This window comes from Zosterops lateralis (assembly GCF_965231275.1).
Source record: "Zosterops lateralis genome assembly, chromosome: 18".
NCBI lineage: Eukaryota > Metazoa > Chordata > Aves > Passeriformes > Zosteropidae > Zosterops > Zosterops lateralis.
The window spans coordinates 6,077,787-6,095,101 of NC_139778.1; the positions used below are offsets into that span (position 1 = coordinate 6,077,787).

Below are 17,315 nucleotides of genomic sequence, written 5' to 3' on the forward strand. Positions count from 1 at the left end.
GAGAAGCCACCAAAACACTGTATTTATTTTGACAGGAGCTTACAGTGGAAAGAGGAAATGAAACAGGAATACATTTGATAGGCTTGGTGATGGGAGCTGGAGGGACTGACGAGAAGCAGCACACCCCAAACAGCAAATCAACCTGCAGAGGGTTTCATCAGCCCTTCAGCAAAGGGGCAGGGACATGTGGCTCACACAAAGATCACCTAGCTCATGGTAAGTTCATATAAAAATATTCCAGTTAAGAAAATTAGAAAACAACATGAATGGTTAGACTTAAATCTGGATCCACCTAGACTTGTGTAAACACAGAAATGAATTAGTGCCTGGTGTGGCAGTGAACACGCTGCTCCAAAAGCTGGACACTGTTTTGTCCAGCTCCCAAAATCCCGATTTTACAAAGATTAGGCAGATTTAGGAGGTGGAACAACAGATCTCTGCTCGAATTTGCCCTCCTGGAAGTCCCTATTCCAGACCTCCCATAACTCTCCTGACCCCATAGGAGAGTTTGTTGTTTCCAGGCTCTCTGCAGAACTGTCCCCTCCTCTTCCTGTGCCCCAGAAAAGATTCAGTTTTGTGCCCAGAATTGCACTGAGTGAGAGCTGGACCAAACCTGAGCCCTGTGAGCAACTCCCTGCACTTTGCATTTCAGAACAAACAATTCCTTCCCACTTTTTTTCTCTTCCCTCTCGGTGCTCTGAGGCAGCCAAACCCCTCAGACAGCACTGAGCAGGTGCAGCCTCCAACCCTCCTGTATAAAACAGAGAAGCCACCTTGGGACTTTCCATTTTCACCTTTCCTGTTTTCTCTCCTCACCAGCAAAGCCAAAATCCACAGCCTCCCAAGGAGTCCACATTTAACAAGAAGTGCAACTGGGAAAAGCCTTGCAGCTCCTTTCAGTCATCCTTCCAAGTAAAGGAGAAGAAAATCCCTGCCTATGTCTGCTGTGGGAGGACCTGGCCTTAGGCTGAGGCTTGGCAGGACAGATCTCCATTCCCAAACCTGAGACAGACTTTTGGGCCACCCAATAAACCTCCCAGAGTTGATTTTCACAGCTCTGTGATTCCTCCAACACTAATTACTAATGGAGACTAATTATCAGAGCAGTGTGTTAGCAAGTATGGAGTTCTATCCTGTCAGAGTGGTTCCAGTTCCAGTCTCACCAGCAGGAACTGCTTTTCCATGAGTCAGACAGGAAATCCCAGCATGGGAGGTCTGAGCCTGGGTCTCCCTGAGTGAAAAACACACTTTGGTCCCTATTTCTGCAGGAAATCTGGGCCAGCAACAAGTGGAAATCAAATTTCCTACGAGGTTACACAGCAGAGGGAGGAGTTAGTGACGGACAACACCAACAGAGCCAGTGCTGAGGGATTTGCAGCATTTGTGGGATTCCAGACAGGCCGTTTCCTTAGGCAAAATGGTTTGGAATGGGGAGGCTCAGAAAGACCCTGAGAGTTCCCCCTGCTGAGGCAAATCAGCCTGGTGCAGATGTGTCCTGAGCTGCTGCACAGTGACCAGTGGCCGTGGCACACTCATGGGGAAAGCACCTGGAGTAGATCTGGTCAAGAGGGATAAAAACCCTGTCCTGCCCTGTAGCCCTGGTTTTGTGCCTGAGATGTTTTGGTTTTCTGAAATTCTTTTCCCAAGGAATCTTTTTGTAACTGTACCTATGTTATTCATTCCTTTTCCTAGGAACGACTTCTTCTTGATGTCCCTCTGGTCTGACCAATGTGAGTGAAGAGGTTTGTCTTTGTTTCACCAATCAGATTGGTCTGTGTAGAATAGTATAAAAGGGAGATACATCCCAAAAATAAAGGAGTCATTTTCAGCCTTCTGAAACTCTGGGTCGTTGTGGTGTAAACAGTGTCACTGCCATTCCTGCTGTAAGGTGGGGAAGTCTGGCAAAGGGTATGGCAAGATCAGATTTTGGTAGTCTCCAAACGTACCCCATAGGTTTGAGAGGGTCTTTACTAGCTAGAGGATCTTAACTAACTAGAGTTACCTGAACTATTTAAAACAGCTCAGGTGGAACCAGGTTCCTCGGCTGGCAGGAGACCAGGCTCCTGCACGGACCTCGGAGTGCCCCGGCAGCCCCGAGGGCAGGGCCGGACCTGCGGGACAAGGGAGGGGACGTTCAGGACCTCGGACAGAGGCCCCGGCAGGGACCGGCACAGGGCGGAGGAGGAAATGCTGGTGGGGCTGCTCAAACCATCGTTCTCCTTGGGAGGCAAAGGCTGAGGACACACATTGGTAGAGAAAACAGCACTGTGTGACCTGAAAATGAGGTTGAAAATGAGGCCCAACCCCTGCCTGAGTTCAGACACTACTCTCCAAGTATCAGCTTTTAAATGAAGGTCTCTGCTCTCTGCTGCTGGTGGAATTACACATCGCTGCCAATGGCACTGAAGTTGATCAGTTGCATCATTTGGGACCAAAATAAGGTTTTACTCACATTGTCCTCCTGCTGCCAACCACAGGAGTCAAGCTCACCTCAGCTCTCTCCCAGTTTCATATAAGAAATATTAAGCTGGTTTAACTTTGATAAAATCTACATCTAAATAAGAGTCCCCTCTGAAGGAGAAAGACTTATGCTGATGTGTGGAGCTGAAGTAAGATTGACATTTGGAGGATGTGAAATCTTTTGGGAGGCCCTAAAATATCCCCTAAGTAGGTCAGCTCGGTGACCTGGATCTGTACTTTTAATACAAGAGTAGCCTACATTTGCTGTGTTTGCTGAGGAACAAAGGCTTTTTGGGCTATGGGTTTATTTTTAGTAGTTAAATGTGACCTTTGTAGGAGATCCTATAATAAGAACAATGACAGAGCTGGCCAGGGGTGAGTCACACCACACGCTTTGATTTAGAGATGATGAACACACATCATTTATCCTCTGGTCATTTCTAGGAGAAACTCTCATAGATGCAATTTTCACTGGAGCAATCAAGTCAATACTCTCAAATAGGAGGGATTTCTTGATGACAAAAAAAAAAAAATTCCATGTCTTACAAGGTAATTAATCATAATTTCCATCAATGGAGAACAGATTATTTAGGATCTAAAATGAAAGAAGAAACCCCAGCAAGGCCAGAGGTTCCCCACTCAGATTTCAGCAGCCACTATCCAGGAGTTTTTCCAATCAATCCCATAATAAGCTCCTTTGTTTCTCAATTTTCCCCGTTCTAAAACAGTCTGAACAAGGAAGTACAGAAAGGCTTGAGCTTCCTTCCTCCTTTGGGATGTTCCTCACCCTGAGCAAACCTGCCTGGATCAGCACTCCAAATCCCATAACCCAGCCACAGGAGAAACTGCAGCCTGGGCTGGGAAAATAAAGCTTTTATTCCTGTCTAAGCACATCAATAATTCCCAGCCTTCCCTGGGAATAAATCTGAGTTTTCATATGCATCACCCCTCTGATCCAAATCCATGTGGGGTTCATGGAAAATCAATATTTGTGTGAATATTCTTCAGGCGAGGGATGAAATTAGTCACAAGATATTAAGTGAAAGATACATGAGATGATAAATGGAGTGGCTTCTCAAAGGACATTTCCCTCTCAGGCCCTCTGTGAAGATCTCACTGGCTCAGATTAAACATTCCAGCTCATCCGGGGACCAAGGAGCTCTGGATCATGGGAGGCTGGCCTGGATCCTCATGCTCCTCCAGCCCACAGAATTCCTGCTGCACAGGAATTCTGCGCTGCACATCTCACCCCCTCTCATAGAACCATGGAATGGTTTGGGTTGGAAGGGCCCTCAAAGCTCATCCACTCCCTGTGGACTCAGTATTTTCTGAGCCTGAGAATTGCTGAGCTCTTCTCAAGAGAAACTTTTCAACAGTTTTCTTTTTCCCAAAACAACCTTGTGTAAACAATATTCCTTTCCCATACCAACAGGTGTTGTTTGCTATTTCTGTTACTGAGCCAATGGGAGAGGTGTCAGTCCTATGGACCAATAACGTGCCTTTAGCACAGCGTGTTATAAAAGGGCTGAATGAATTGTAAATAAACCTTCTGATTTCTACTGCCGTCTGACTGGAGTCAAGATCTTTATTTCCTGTCCTATTGCAACAACTCCCTGCCACAAGGCTGCTCAGGGCCATGTCTGAGCTCCAGGGAGACTTTTCACTGAACCATCCAACATTCACTGCAACTTCCACTGCTCTCACCTCCTCTGCTCTGGAGAAATGACCAGGCAGTGGTTGTCCTTTTGCTAGGACACGATTAAACACCTTGAAACAGGATCAGATCCGTCAGAATGGGTTATTTGTAGGAATGCATCTTCACACCTGAGCAGGTGTTTCCATATAGGGGAAGGTTTTAAGACTCACCCCAAAACCCCTTAAGGGAAGGACACTGGAAGTTTCTTTGCTTTCCTGACAGTATTTGGGTCAGTGCCAATTTTTATATATTATATATAATGTATTATGTATTATATATTATGTATTCTCTATTATGTACTGTATTTTATATCTTATGTAATATAGTATATACTATATACTATATACTATATATAATATATAAATGAAAATATTTAATTAATTATTAATTAAATACAATGGCACAATAATAAATGTCACCATTTAGATTCCATGTCTTTGTGTTTGAGAAATCATGGAATGACAGTGTGGCTTTGATCTGAGTCCAAGGTGAGGCACAATTCACCTCACCAGAACCTGCCTCTGCCATGACCTGCTCTTGTTCTTGGGTCCTCATAGACCCAACCCCTTGTGAAGACACCCTGGGCTTTGTCCCTGTCTTTTGTCATCCAAAAGTGAGGTGTCTCAAGGTGATTTTTTGGGTTCCTCCTACCATACCAGGAAAACCGGAGACATCTCCAGAGCAGAGTGTGGGAAGCCTTGGGATGTGGTGCATCAGCCCCTGGAGGTTTTCAGCTCCTGATCACAGCAGAGGTGGCTGAAATCTTGGATCTTGCCTTTTGAGTGCCAGCTCAAGCCTTGAGTGGGGCCAGCATTTACTCACATATGTGGGAAATATTCATTTATTATCTCATTTCTTAACGAAACTCTGCGACCTCTGGGTGAGTGACATGAAGTCAGCACAGACTTTGATTCCATGGGGTGGAGAGGCCACAAAGGATTTGTGACAGTGTCTGAGGACCTGAATGTGTTTGATTGCTGCATTTCTGGAACTCAGCACAAACCTCTGTGAGGAAATTAAGAGACGAATTACATCTCTCTGCTGCATCTCCATGACAAACAGAATTTGTGTACTGATTGCACCTTGATTTTGTTTGGTTTCCAGAGTTTCAGGTAAATGGGATCTGTTTATTTAAGTAACTTATAAATTTTGGAGAATGAGCTCAGTTTAAAGAGGTATCTAAATTTAGTGTAGTGATAAGTTCTTCTAATAATGCCCCAAGAGCAACAATTTTCTTCTATATCTCCCAAACTCCAAGTTAAGTGCTTCAGAAGCTCTTTGGATGGCAAATTTCTCCTGGAGTTAAGGTTGTGGCAGCCTCATAACTGTGTCGATAGCTATCACAATTACTGATTCGTCTTAAAAGTGGTGAGCAATTTCAGCAGTAAACAGCAGATCTGTCCCAATAATCTGCTGATTTACCCCACTGCCATGGCTGGGGAACCTAAAGCTGAATTTCAAAGCCACACCTCTCACTGAGGCAAATGTGACTTTCAGCTTGTTGGACTCAGGTTCTGGAGCTGCTGATAGGAAGGGAATTAATGGGAATTAATTAATGGGGAGTTAAAGAGGGTGATAACAGCTGAAGTGGGATTAGTGGTGTGGGCTTTCACCCTTACCTCTCTGTGGTTATCTCAGAGAAATAATCCATTATTGGGAGCAAAAGACAGGATGCAGGCATTGAATGATATGGAGTCAGCCATAAATAAACATCTGAAGGAAAACTGCCAGAACTCCTGGGAAAACGGCTGCCCAATGATATTGAGCACCCCAAGAGCTCCAGGATGTTCTCAGCTTCCAAATGACAAGGTGTTTCCTCCCAGAGAAGTGACTGGGAATCTGAATGGCAATGAGGGGAATAAAAACCCTTATGGAGTCATAAAGCTCCCAGCTGCAGATGGAGCAGCTGGCACAGCAGGGACAGGGACATCAGGCACAGTGTGACACTCCCCAGTGTCCTGTGTATTCAAGAGCAAACCTGGGGATGTGAGGCACCAGCCCTTGAAGGACCTCCAGTGCTTGAGCTCATTTTAACTCCCCTCACACCCTGGATGGACATGCGGGACTCTGGACTAGAGAATTCCATTATTATTTTTTTACTGGTTGTGGCTTTACAGAAGGGTTTTATAAACTCATCCACCCTTCAAAGCTGATGTCCTGCAGTAGGCACTGTCCAGAAGAAGCCCTTGCTGTGACCATGTGGCCTCAGGAGGGAAGTGACCCCAAAATGCTGCACTCAAACTTTCCAGAAAGCCCAGTGCCTGTGCTGGCTCTGGGGTGGAAGGGCAGGAGGGAAAGAATTAAACCCTTTTCACTGTTCCTTGTCCAGGTTCTGTTGGGAGAAGCTCCATGGCAAGGAGGGAGCAGAGGGCTGGTGATCAGCCTGGCTTCAGAGCCCTCCACTCGTCCTTGAGGACACACAAGGACACTCCTGATTATTCTGGATAAATCTGAATAAATCAATACAGAGCAGCACGGGATGACCCCAGGCTGTGTCAGGAGGAGGATTAGCAGCAGCCAGTCTCATCTTTGCTCTTTAGTCTTGACAAATCTCTGGCAGCAGGCACCAGGTCATGCCTGTGCCTCGAGGGGAGGGGACTGGCAGGAGGATCTGCCTGTTGCTCAACCTTCTGCCGAGGCATCAGCTCATTTTCCTCAGCCCTGCCTCTGTCTCCGGGCTGAACATTTGTTTTGCTTGTGGGCAGCATCATGAGGTGACTCCCAGCCTGTCCTACCACTTCTGGGCTTTGTTAGCTGTACCCACCCCCTGACACTGGGACATCCTCCCCTTATCCTGAATTTTGAAAGAGAGAGCCAAGCTCGGGGGGGAAGGTTGCGGGGGGGGGGGGGGGGGGGAGGGGAGAAGGGATTTGGACTCTTCTCTGAGCCTGCTGTCACTCCCCAGGAGCCTGGGGACAGCCCGTGTAACACTGCCACCACAGCTCCTGTCACTGCAGAACTCCCCTTTCCCTTCTAAGCACAGTTTTAGTTCGACTGGACACAGTGCCAGGAGAGCCTCTCATCCTGGATCCTGGAAACCCCCAGCCAGGCTGTTCTGAGGAACAAATCCCTCACTTCTCTTTCCCTGCTGTCTCTTTTCCCAGCTGAGAACTCAGTCCCACAAAGCCAACAGGATTCAGGAGAGATTTGGAAGGGTAAAAGTGAAAAAAAACCCCAAACCTTGTGGATAGAGATGTCAACGAAAGAAATAAGATAATAAATGTAAATTAAGAGGAAAATAATGAAGAGAGGGAATAAAACCCAAATGAAAACAGTTGTTCATCAAAAACCAACAGATGCCCAGCCAGTCTTGAGCAGAGCCTCCCCTCCAACTCCTCCTTGGTTTTGTTCCTGACCATGACTTCATGTTGCCAAGCATTGAAAGGGGCTTGTGGAGTCCCCATCCCTGAAAGTGTCCAAAAAATGTCTGGATGTGGCCCGTGGGGGTTCAGTAGTGAACAGGGTGGTGAGTCTAGGCTGGACTTGATCCTGAAGGTCTTTTCCAACCTTAACATTTGTATGATTCCATGGGGTCAATGGGGTCAGCTGGGACAGCTCCTTGTCCCCCCAGCCTGGTCCTTGCAGGGACTGACCCCTCTAGTGACCAGCACTGCTCAGCCCCAGCCTGAGGCACCTCCTGGGGACAGCAGCTCCACCCTAACCCAGCCCACACCCCTCTGCCCCCTGAGACACTCTGTCCTTTGCCCAAGAGCTGTCCCCAGGTGCCATTTGGGAACAAAGGACTCAGGGTTTGAGAGATCCTTCTGGATCCTCCAGCTGCAGCATTGACACCTGGAGTTACAGGAACCAGGATAAATAAATTGGCTGGAGCCAGGGCTTTCCCAGGGTTGTTTCCTATTGTTCTGGCAGATTTTGGGTGTCAGGAGTTCACATCCCTCATCCATTCAGTGAGAACCTAATGCTTGTGTGAGAATCTCTTCCAGACACAGGTCCCATCCTGGAGAGGTGGTGGGACAGATTTTCCTTCTGAACTGGTCCAGGTCTCATGAAAATTTCATGGGGAAATAATGAAATTACCATAGAATGACATCAAATTTCCAGGAATCAAGTCCCTGCCCAAGAGGACAGAGCCAGTGCACAGTGTCTGACTGACTAGGTGTCTCAAACTCAGAGCAGTACATAAAAATAATAATAAAAATAATGATAAAAATAATACCAGCATCCTCTGCCTGCATTATTCTGCCTCAGCTGTTATATACACTAATGAGGACTTCCACTTGTATAAATGCAATGTGTTCTCTACTGAGCATATTATTTGTAGGTCCTCTAATAAATCAATGTTTTATGCAAGCAAAATCCTTAAAGTTAATGTGAGCAAAAAATGCGCTCTCATCCCCAGCAGCTCCCAAACCCCTGCAATGCAGCCTTTTATTATTTCTGTAAAAGAAAAAAAAAGGGGGGAAATCAATAGAGATTCCTCGTGCGTAATCCTCAGCAAGATTAGCACTTTGTCAGCCTCTGGTGTAATCTCCTGGAAAACAGAAAGGAGAAGGGTAAGAGGGTGAGGAGGAGGGGAAAAAAATGACAGAAGTCACAGAGAAGCCTGGAACCAAGGATTTGTTGGGAGTGTTCATTGTGCTTCTTAAAAAGAATATTTCAGAAGTGACTCTGGCCTGCTCCCCTTGGTGCTCAGCAGTTCCTGGAGATGCCTCACTCAGCTGTTGGAATATTTAGATGGGAGGAGAAACCTCCCATCTTAATATCTAATCTCCAATATTTAAATTGGAGATTTATAATTGGAGGAGAAACCTCCCAATTTAGCAGTGAAGCAGCAAAGTTCCCTGTGTTAAAGGGGGATTTAGGACCTAAATGCATGGGAAATCCACCAGCAATGTGCAAGCTGTGAGCTTGGACCATAGCTTGGATCAAGAGAAGGGCAGGGAGGGGCAGGAGTGCACCAAACTCCGTCTGAGAGGCAGGATCTGGGGTGTCAGGTCAAGTTTGCTGTTCCCCACTGTGGAAAATCAGATTAGAGACAGAGCAGAAAGTGAGGGAAATATTAAAGGTAATAAGGCATTCAGAAATCTGTGAAAGTAGGCTCCAGAAACAGAAAGAGTGGAAGAATTTGGAATCAGCTGTAACTGCAAAGTTTGAAAGTAGGAAAAGTTACAATAGTACAGCAAGCAAGGACATAAAACAATAATCTGAGTCTTAGGTTTGGCTAGGATAGATCTTGAGGCTGCAGAAAAATATGCTCAGCAGCATAATAGAAAGTTTTCAGCTTAAAAATGGAATATTGTTTATTGTCAATAGAAAGCACACAAGCAAGCGCTGTTTGCAGCAGGTGTACCTGTGCTTTCAGTGGTTGGCTGGGACAAATGTCTGTGAGCTTTAGCAATGTGCTATTGGCTGGAAAACTTTTAAGATGCTCTGTAACAAAGAGATCTTGGGCTGCTGCTGGCGGATGTGACTTGTTGCCATCCTTTAGCTGTGTAAAACCCTGTTACGAGACTATGACTGTAAGTAACCACAAACATGAAAAAGAGAACCAGGAGAAGAACCACATATGCAACTATCAAGGTCTTTGAAATGATGGAGTTTTGTAAAAGCTGCCAAATAATGCCAACAACAGGCTCTCTCTCGTTTGTGAGAAATTCTTGTTTAAAGAATTGACTGTTTAAGGCTGTGGCCTATTTGAGCTGTAACAAGTATATAACACTGTACCGGGAGAATAATGTCAACTACTTCAGCTTAAATTCAGACTTCAGCTTAAACTTCAATAAACTGATTTCAATTCAAACTCCAACCTATTTTTGCTCAAGCTTTAGCTCAAAGCTCCCTACTTAGATTATTTTACACCCCCTCTTTTAAAGTCCTGTGTCTAAAGACCCCACCCCACTGCAGCCACCCCGGGGTTAAACTCACACAGAAGCTGCACGGAAGCAACCCAAACAGGAGAAAGAGGGAGAAATAAAACAAAAGGATCAAAGGCGTGGGACGAAAATGGGCAGAGAAGGTTGGGATCACACCAAACAATTCACTGGGAATAATCACCTCTTTGGATTCAGGCCAGAATTAAAGGATGCTGTAAGATCAGGGCAGGACAGAAGGCTGGGTCAATGCTGTCGAGTTTTTGGGGCATCTTCATTGAAGACTGTGGCTGTGGGTGGCTGTAAAAGCAAAGTCCTTTATTGCAGGGATAAATCAGCCCCATTAAGGCAGAGGGGTTACAGTCAGAGCCAGTGGGCACAAAGTCATTTAACACAAAGGCTCTGAGTCCCAAGCAGGAGCAGCAGCCACAGCAGCAGTGACAGCACCCGTGCTCTGTGTCCTGTCGGTGTCTTTATCTGTACCAGTCACAGCAGCAGCAACAGTGGCATTGGTGTTTTTCCTGAGTCTCTCTGTCAGCATTCTCAAAACAGTGCATTTTATTCTATTTTTGGCCAATCAGGCTTAAACACAAATTTTCTATCATAGTGCTTAGACCTGTCCTGTGCTAACGTTGATGTGCAAAGGCAAACACAAATTCTTACACAAATTCCACGTGTGTAATTCCATCTGTTCCATCTAGGAAAGTTTTAGCAACGTTACATTATTTTCATTAAGCCGAGGGTTTATCTGTCTTTGCAAAAGGCAAAACTACTAAGTTTTAAACTAGGTATTAGGTCTTTTTTTACTAGCTACTTCAGTCCCTATTTAAAACTAAACTTGCATTTCTACCTCATGTCTGTGTGGGTTTATGTATCTTAGTTTTTCTGAAGGTTCCTCACATTTCTGGGCACTCCTGGGCCTGTGTGGATTTGGCCCAGGGAGATTCATGCTCCAACTGACAGGCACTGCTGGCATCTCACAGAGCTCAGCAGCAGCAGCAGCTCCTCGTGTGCAGGTGCCCACAGCAGGGTTCTCTGCTGAGGACATTCCCCCTCCCAAACTGCAGTTCCTGGAAAGCAGAGGAAGTGCAGGAGCAGAGCTCCAAGCTGCAGTTTGTACAAACAACCCAGCAGCTTCTGCTGCTGCTGATGAGCAGCTGAGCTCCTCGAGAGGCCCTGCTGCCTTTTAGCCCTATCCTCCTGCTGGAGCCATCCCTGGCTTGTGCTCAGCCCCACCTGACAGCACAGAGCCAGGAGCCTGAGCACAATTCCTGCTTTTCATTAATAATTTATTGAGGGAAAATGGAAATGAGCCTTGGGTTTTTCCTTGCAGTCCCTCCTTTAGCTCGCTGCTGTGGAAATGGCCTCCCAACAAACCCGAGTGATCTGTGAATAAATATATATTGACAGTAACTCCTCAATCTCTGGAGCTGCTTTTCATGCAGTTCCCATTTCACCTGGCAAACATAAGGAAGGCTTGAAGTAAAAACAGGCAGAGAAAACTGAAGGTGCTTCATGAAGAATTTGCATTCTGAAGACCTCCCCAAGTTACCCCTGAGGAGTTACAGTGAGCAGACCATGATTACTGCCAGGCAATCACCATCCAAGCCTCAGACTTCACTCCAAAAGTTACTACAGCTGGTTAATAACAGCTGTTAATATTATTGTTGCATGGAACTGATCAGCTCGATGTGGTGATGGAAGAGTGGTGGTGTTGGTTTTGCTGCCAATTCCTCCATGCTGGAGTTGGAGCTGAATGATGAACACACCCCAAGAAGTGTCACAGAAATGAGGCTCCACTTGAAGCCTGAATTCCTGGAGAGGAGCTCCTTTCTCTTCAGTGAGTGTGCAGAAGAGTAAGCTCCTGACTATTAGACACCCTAGTGGATGAGTAAATTCTCTTGTAATTTTTTTCTCCAGATCTAGGAGTTCCCCAAACCAACAAACTTTATTTATTTAGCTCCTGGCACTGGGATTCTGGACTCCTTACAGAAAACTAGCAATAAAGTCTTCAAAAATCTCATTAAAAGATTAGCCTGCTATCACCAGCAGCTGGAACATTGCAGAGGAGTGTGCAGAGCTCCCAGTATAAGGAGGTAGAGGAAAACCTGGGCAAAATTCTGCTTTCAGAACATTCCATCCATCAACCCTGCACAGCTGAGATGAGGATCCAAAGGGCAGCATGTCACCAAATATTGGCTATCAAAAAAACAGGAGCTGATGTTCTCCTTGCAGCCCCCTCCAGCTGCCAGCTCTGATTAGAGAAATGTCCCATTTTTATCTCCTCACTGAAGGAGGCACCTTGGCTCCTGATTCAGGCTAGGCTGGGACTTGGGCATGTTGGGCAAATCCCTAAAGCTCAGTGGTGATCAGCCAGGTCCTGATCCTTGATTCCTGCACAGCTCTGGCTACAGCAGCTCAGTTTCGTGTTAGTTCTGGCCTAGTCTTGAAGGCCTCCAGGGATGGAGGAACTTATTGGTCATGTTAAGTTTATTCCTTATTTTATTTTATTTTATTTTATTTTATTTTATTTTATTTTATTTTATTTTATTTGGTTGGTTTATTTATTTAACTATTAATTAATTTTGTTTATTTGCTTGTTTGTTTGTTTTATTTATTATATAGTGGCCATTCCAGCACCTAAAAGGGCTGAAGGGGGCTTTTTCACAAGGGCCTGGAGAGACAGGACAAGGGGGGATTGTCTTCACCTGGGAAGGGCAGGGCTGGGTGAGATATTGGGCAGGAATTGTTGGCTGTGAGGGTGGACAGGCGGGCTCTGGCACAAGAGGAGCTGTGGCTGCCCCTGGATCCCTAGCAGTGCCCAAGGCCAGGTTGGAGCAGCCTGGGACAATGGAAGGTGTCCCTGCCCATGGCAGGGGTGGAGTGGGATGAACTTTAAGATCCTTCCCATTTTGGGATTCTGTGTTGCTTTCTTGAGTTAAACTGATTTTTCTCTGTCTGCCTGGGCTCAGCTATTAAAGAAATTCTTTATTAGATCTGTCAGCTCAGCTCAGCTCAGCTCACCTGATATGTGTATGCTCTCTTTATATTCTGTATTTCCTGTGCTGTCTGAATCCCTGATTTCTTTGTGGAAAAAAAAGCAAATTTTCTCAAATCAAGAAATTATTCAGCTCTTATATTCAGAATTTTCTCTTCCTTCATGGCTGATTGGTTTAAATTCCGAGCAGAGCTGTGCTATCTCACTGGGGCTGTTTGCACACCTCTCTTGATGCACCACTTCAAAACTGCAAATGAAAGTTTTTGTCAGCATTGGGGTACCTCGAGCTCAGCAATGAATTTTGATGTCTGTTCAAACACTGCTCCTTGTTTAGTTTCCTGTCCAATACTCAAAAACAAATTCTTAAAACTTCTCCCGTGTAACTTCAGCTGATAAAAGGCAGGTAACGAGAACACCTGGAAAACTGAGGAGAATTGTCATGAGTGCAGCCCAAGAATTTTAATCCAAGGGTTCAAATAAATACCTGCAGGCACTTTGCTGTTGTCTGTCATTTTTCCCTGAGCTCAGTGCCAGCCTCTCTTTCATCCTCCTGCTCTGAAAAGGACTGGATTTTCTCCTGGGAGCTGTGGTCACGCTTTCCAAACGTGCAAAACTTTTCCGTGAAGTTCAAGTTAGCCTGGACAACTTTTGGAGCTTATGTAAGGGAAAAAAAAAACACTTTGGTGCCTTTTTTCTTGTTTTTTAGCTCCCACAAGACATAAATCATGTCAACAACAGGATTCCAACAGCATCCACGCTACTGTCTTGTTGGTAGGATAAAGCACTGTTTTGGAAAGAAATCTCAAACCCTTCAGATAATCCCCAAACCTTTCTGATACAGGATTGACACAGAAATGAGCCCTGGGCTTTGCAGCGTGTCCTGTTTTTTTATGAGATCACAACAAAGTCACTGTGAGTCCCCTCAGTGACCACAAGGACACAGGGAGGCTGCAGCAGGTGGGGGAATAATCAGAGGATTTTATTAAAAGAGACATGAAAGGGGATGTGTGTGTTCCAGGTGTTTGTTTTTTTTCCAGTGGAGAGGGTACAAAAATATAGATATTTCTTGAGATAATCTGGAAGGGATCTCCTCGACCCCCTCCTCCTTGGTGGATCTGTGGTGAGCTCCCCAGTTTAGTCTCTCATTGTAGCTGCTCCTGCATCATTTTCTGCCATGCCAAAGAAAGCACAAAGTGAATGTCAGCCTCAGCAGGTTTAGCTCAAATCTTCCTTAATTCTCATGCTTGGCCTGAAGCCCCAGTGGAGAAAACTCCAAAGGCTCTTAAAACACTTGGTGGGAAGGAGGTTTGGGTTTTCAGGTGCTTATAAGTGTGGGATCACTCTTGGCAAGATTGCCTGTCTCTCCACTCTATTCTAGTTGATACAGGCCCTTCAAACCAAGAAGTTGATGGGTTTTAGTCGGGAAATGCTATTTTTTTTCTTTTTTTTTTTACCCTGAGCATCATAACTTGCCTGTGACGCAAACATTTCACTCACTCAGCCTCTGTGCCCTCAGACAAAACTGGGCTCAGCTCACCACAGGGCCATCGCACAGACACCTGAGCCATTCTGGGCCACATCTTCAATTTAATCTGCATTCAGGTGAGGGCTGGACCTTGAGAGGTCGAAGCAAACAGCTGCTGATGTGCCTGAACATCTGGCTCAGGTCCCTCACGTTGGAGGAACGTCCCCTGAGCTGTGCTGGCACCAGTCCCTGTGGCATCCCCATCACATCACCAAGACCAAAGGCACCACTCTGCCCTCCTGGAGGTGGCTGTGGCTCCAGGACAGTGACTCATGTCTGCAAATTCCACACAAACAAACAGCCCTGAGGTCACCGTGTCCCTGTGCCCCCACCAGGCACGTCTGCTGTCCGTCAGTGATGTCACCTGCAGGCTGAGGGTGACACCCAAAGCCAGCTCTGCATCCCCCACAGGACAGGGCTGCTCTTCTGCCCTGCCACACCTCTGGCCCTTCAAATGAACGAGTTATAGGCAGAAAACACCTGTCTGTATTTCTGTGTGCTCAGCAAGGCTAACCCTGACCCAGGACTCCCGTGGTTCTGCAGCCTGGCTGATAGAAAACATCTTGGGAGATAAAGGACCTGCCAGTCTCTGGGAAATGACAGGCTCTGGGTTGTTCTCTGGGTTGGAGAAGGGAAGATGAGAGAGCAAAAATGCAGCTCTGTATTAAACCAGGCAGGGAAATAAAGAATTTTAATTGTTTTCTTGTCTTCATTGTTGCTTTGCAGTCCCAGTAATGTCACCCTCCATTTTATCCCCTCTGCAGAAATCTTTCCACTCTTCATCTCTCACATTCCTTTGTATCTCTGAATCACAGACCTGCAGAATCACACAAGGTTTGGGTTGGGAGAGACCCTAAAGCTCATCCAGTGACCCTAAAGCTCATCCAGCACCATCCCTGCCATGGGCAGAGACACCTTCCACTATCCCAGGGAGCTCCAAACCCCATCCAACCTGACCCTCTAAACTGGTGGAACATTTTAACATTTTAGCATAAGCTATTTTCCACTGCAAAAATTGCTTTCATTGAGATTTTCTTAAAAAAAAAAAAAGATTGTGTATTTTTAACATGGGTTAAAGGGGTATGTTGGTGTGTCACATTTGTGGGAAAAGGAAAAAGTGACTTTTGGGCAGCTCAAAAATCCATGTTAAACAGCTTGGAGTTAGGTAAGGAAGGGGGAAGCTATTGCTGATGAGAAATGGGAAATGACCCCCTAAAATGGAAAGGAAAAGCTGAATCCTGGACTCACCTGGCATCAGCTCAGCTGAGAACCAACTAAGAAAGAGAATGACAAAACTTTTGGAAAGAACAGACCACTGCATCTAACTTTGGGGCTTGCTAATTGGTGAGAGATATAAGATCAAGTCTGTCATTAATATCTGGAAAAAAGAACTTGATGGACAGCACTGTGGGTGGCAATCCTGTCAAAGTTTCGATCAACGTCGATCAAAACCAGTTTCTTCAGCAGCAGCAGGCAATGGTGCTGCCTGTGTGGGTTTGGGAGGAGGAACACACAAACCAATTAAAAAATATCTTTTATAGTTGCTAAGGGCCAGCCAGCCCAGCACTGAGAGCTCTCTGCACTTGGCTGTGGACTGGCTTGTGTCAATCTCTGCTGGGTCACAAACTGAGGTGGGATAAAGGTTCCTGATCTGGAAGAGGGAGCTGGAATCCCCAGGTAATCCCAAGGGAATGACAAGCCCAGCCTCACCCCCTGTTATGTCCAAAGTGGGAATAGCCCTTGCCAGCTGGTTCAGAGGCTGAGGCAGATGAGCTCAAGGTTGGGTCCATTGGGGAAAATTTCTGCACGCTGTGAATTTACATTTCCCTTCCCTCGCAATGCCAGCTTCCTTTCATTCCAGTTTAGTATTCCAGATTTATGCAACCAGATTTCTTTGATCTAAACCAGCTCACAAAAGCTTTCAAGATGTCTTTGCCTTTGGAGCCTGTTGGAAAAACCCAGCTCTACAGAGACGGGGCAACTGAGAGGCTTTTTAGCCTTTATTTTAAAAATCTTTAATTTAAAAATCTTCTTTTTTAGCCCTTTTTAAAATCTTATTCTTTTTAGCCTTCTTTAAAAGATCTTTTTAAAGATTTTATTCCATTATCAATCTCACAGAAGGGTGAGACACAAGAGATGTATAACTCAATGCCATTCTATCAGAAGCCAAACTCTCTGTTACAATACCTTATAAATGTTTTTAATAAACCTATTAGCTTTTGCCACACAATGCTGCTGATACTTCTAACATCAATCACCGATTATTTTACCCCACATGGTCTCACTACAATGCATCTTTCACAGTTCTAATTCTCCAAAATATCTGATCTGTTTGCAAGGCCATTATTTGAAACTTGTTTCCGGTTCCATTTCTCTCTCAACAACGTCTTCTCTATCCCATGGCCTTTCTCAGTCAGCACAGCTTATCTCAGAGTTTGCACACAGATGGACAAGTGTGGTGGTTTGTAAAGAAAGTGATTTTTCAAGAAGTTGCAGCAAAAACCAATTAGTGACAGCTTGGTGGACCAACTAGAAAGATGATACGTGTCTGCGAGCACACAGAGGGTTAAATATCAGAGGATCATTTCCTCCCTGCCCTTGCCCTGTGTGAGCTTTCAGTCAGGCTTTGAGAATCCTCCACAAATCCATTTCTCACAGGAGCCTGTGAGCAGGAGAGGCAGAAGATGATTTTGGGGGCCTAGATGTGCGTCCTTGAGCTGCTGTGACCGTGGGGTCCCTCCCTGCTTTGGGGCCACTGCTGCTCCCCTGATGGAGATCTCTGGCACTGAACCCTTCCCCACAAAC

The 17,315-nt window shown here is 45.6% G+C and overlaps 1 protein-coding gene across 1 annotated transcript in view; it reads right to left on the bottom strand.

Annotated features, from left to right (window-relative positions):
• Positions 1–17,315, bottom strand: part of SHISA6 (shisa family member 6) — a gene marked incomplete at both ends in the record, with an annotated part of 168,886 nt that overhangs the window by 48,034 nt on the left and 103,537 nt on the right. The window lies entirely within an intron of this gene.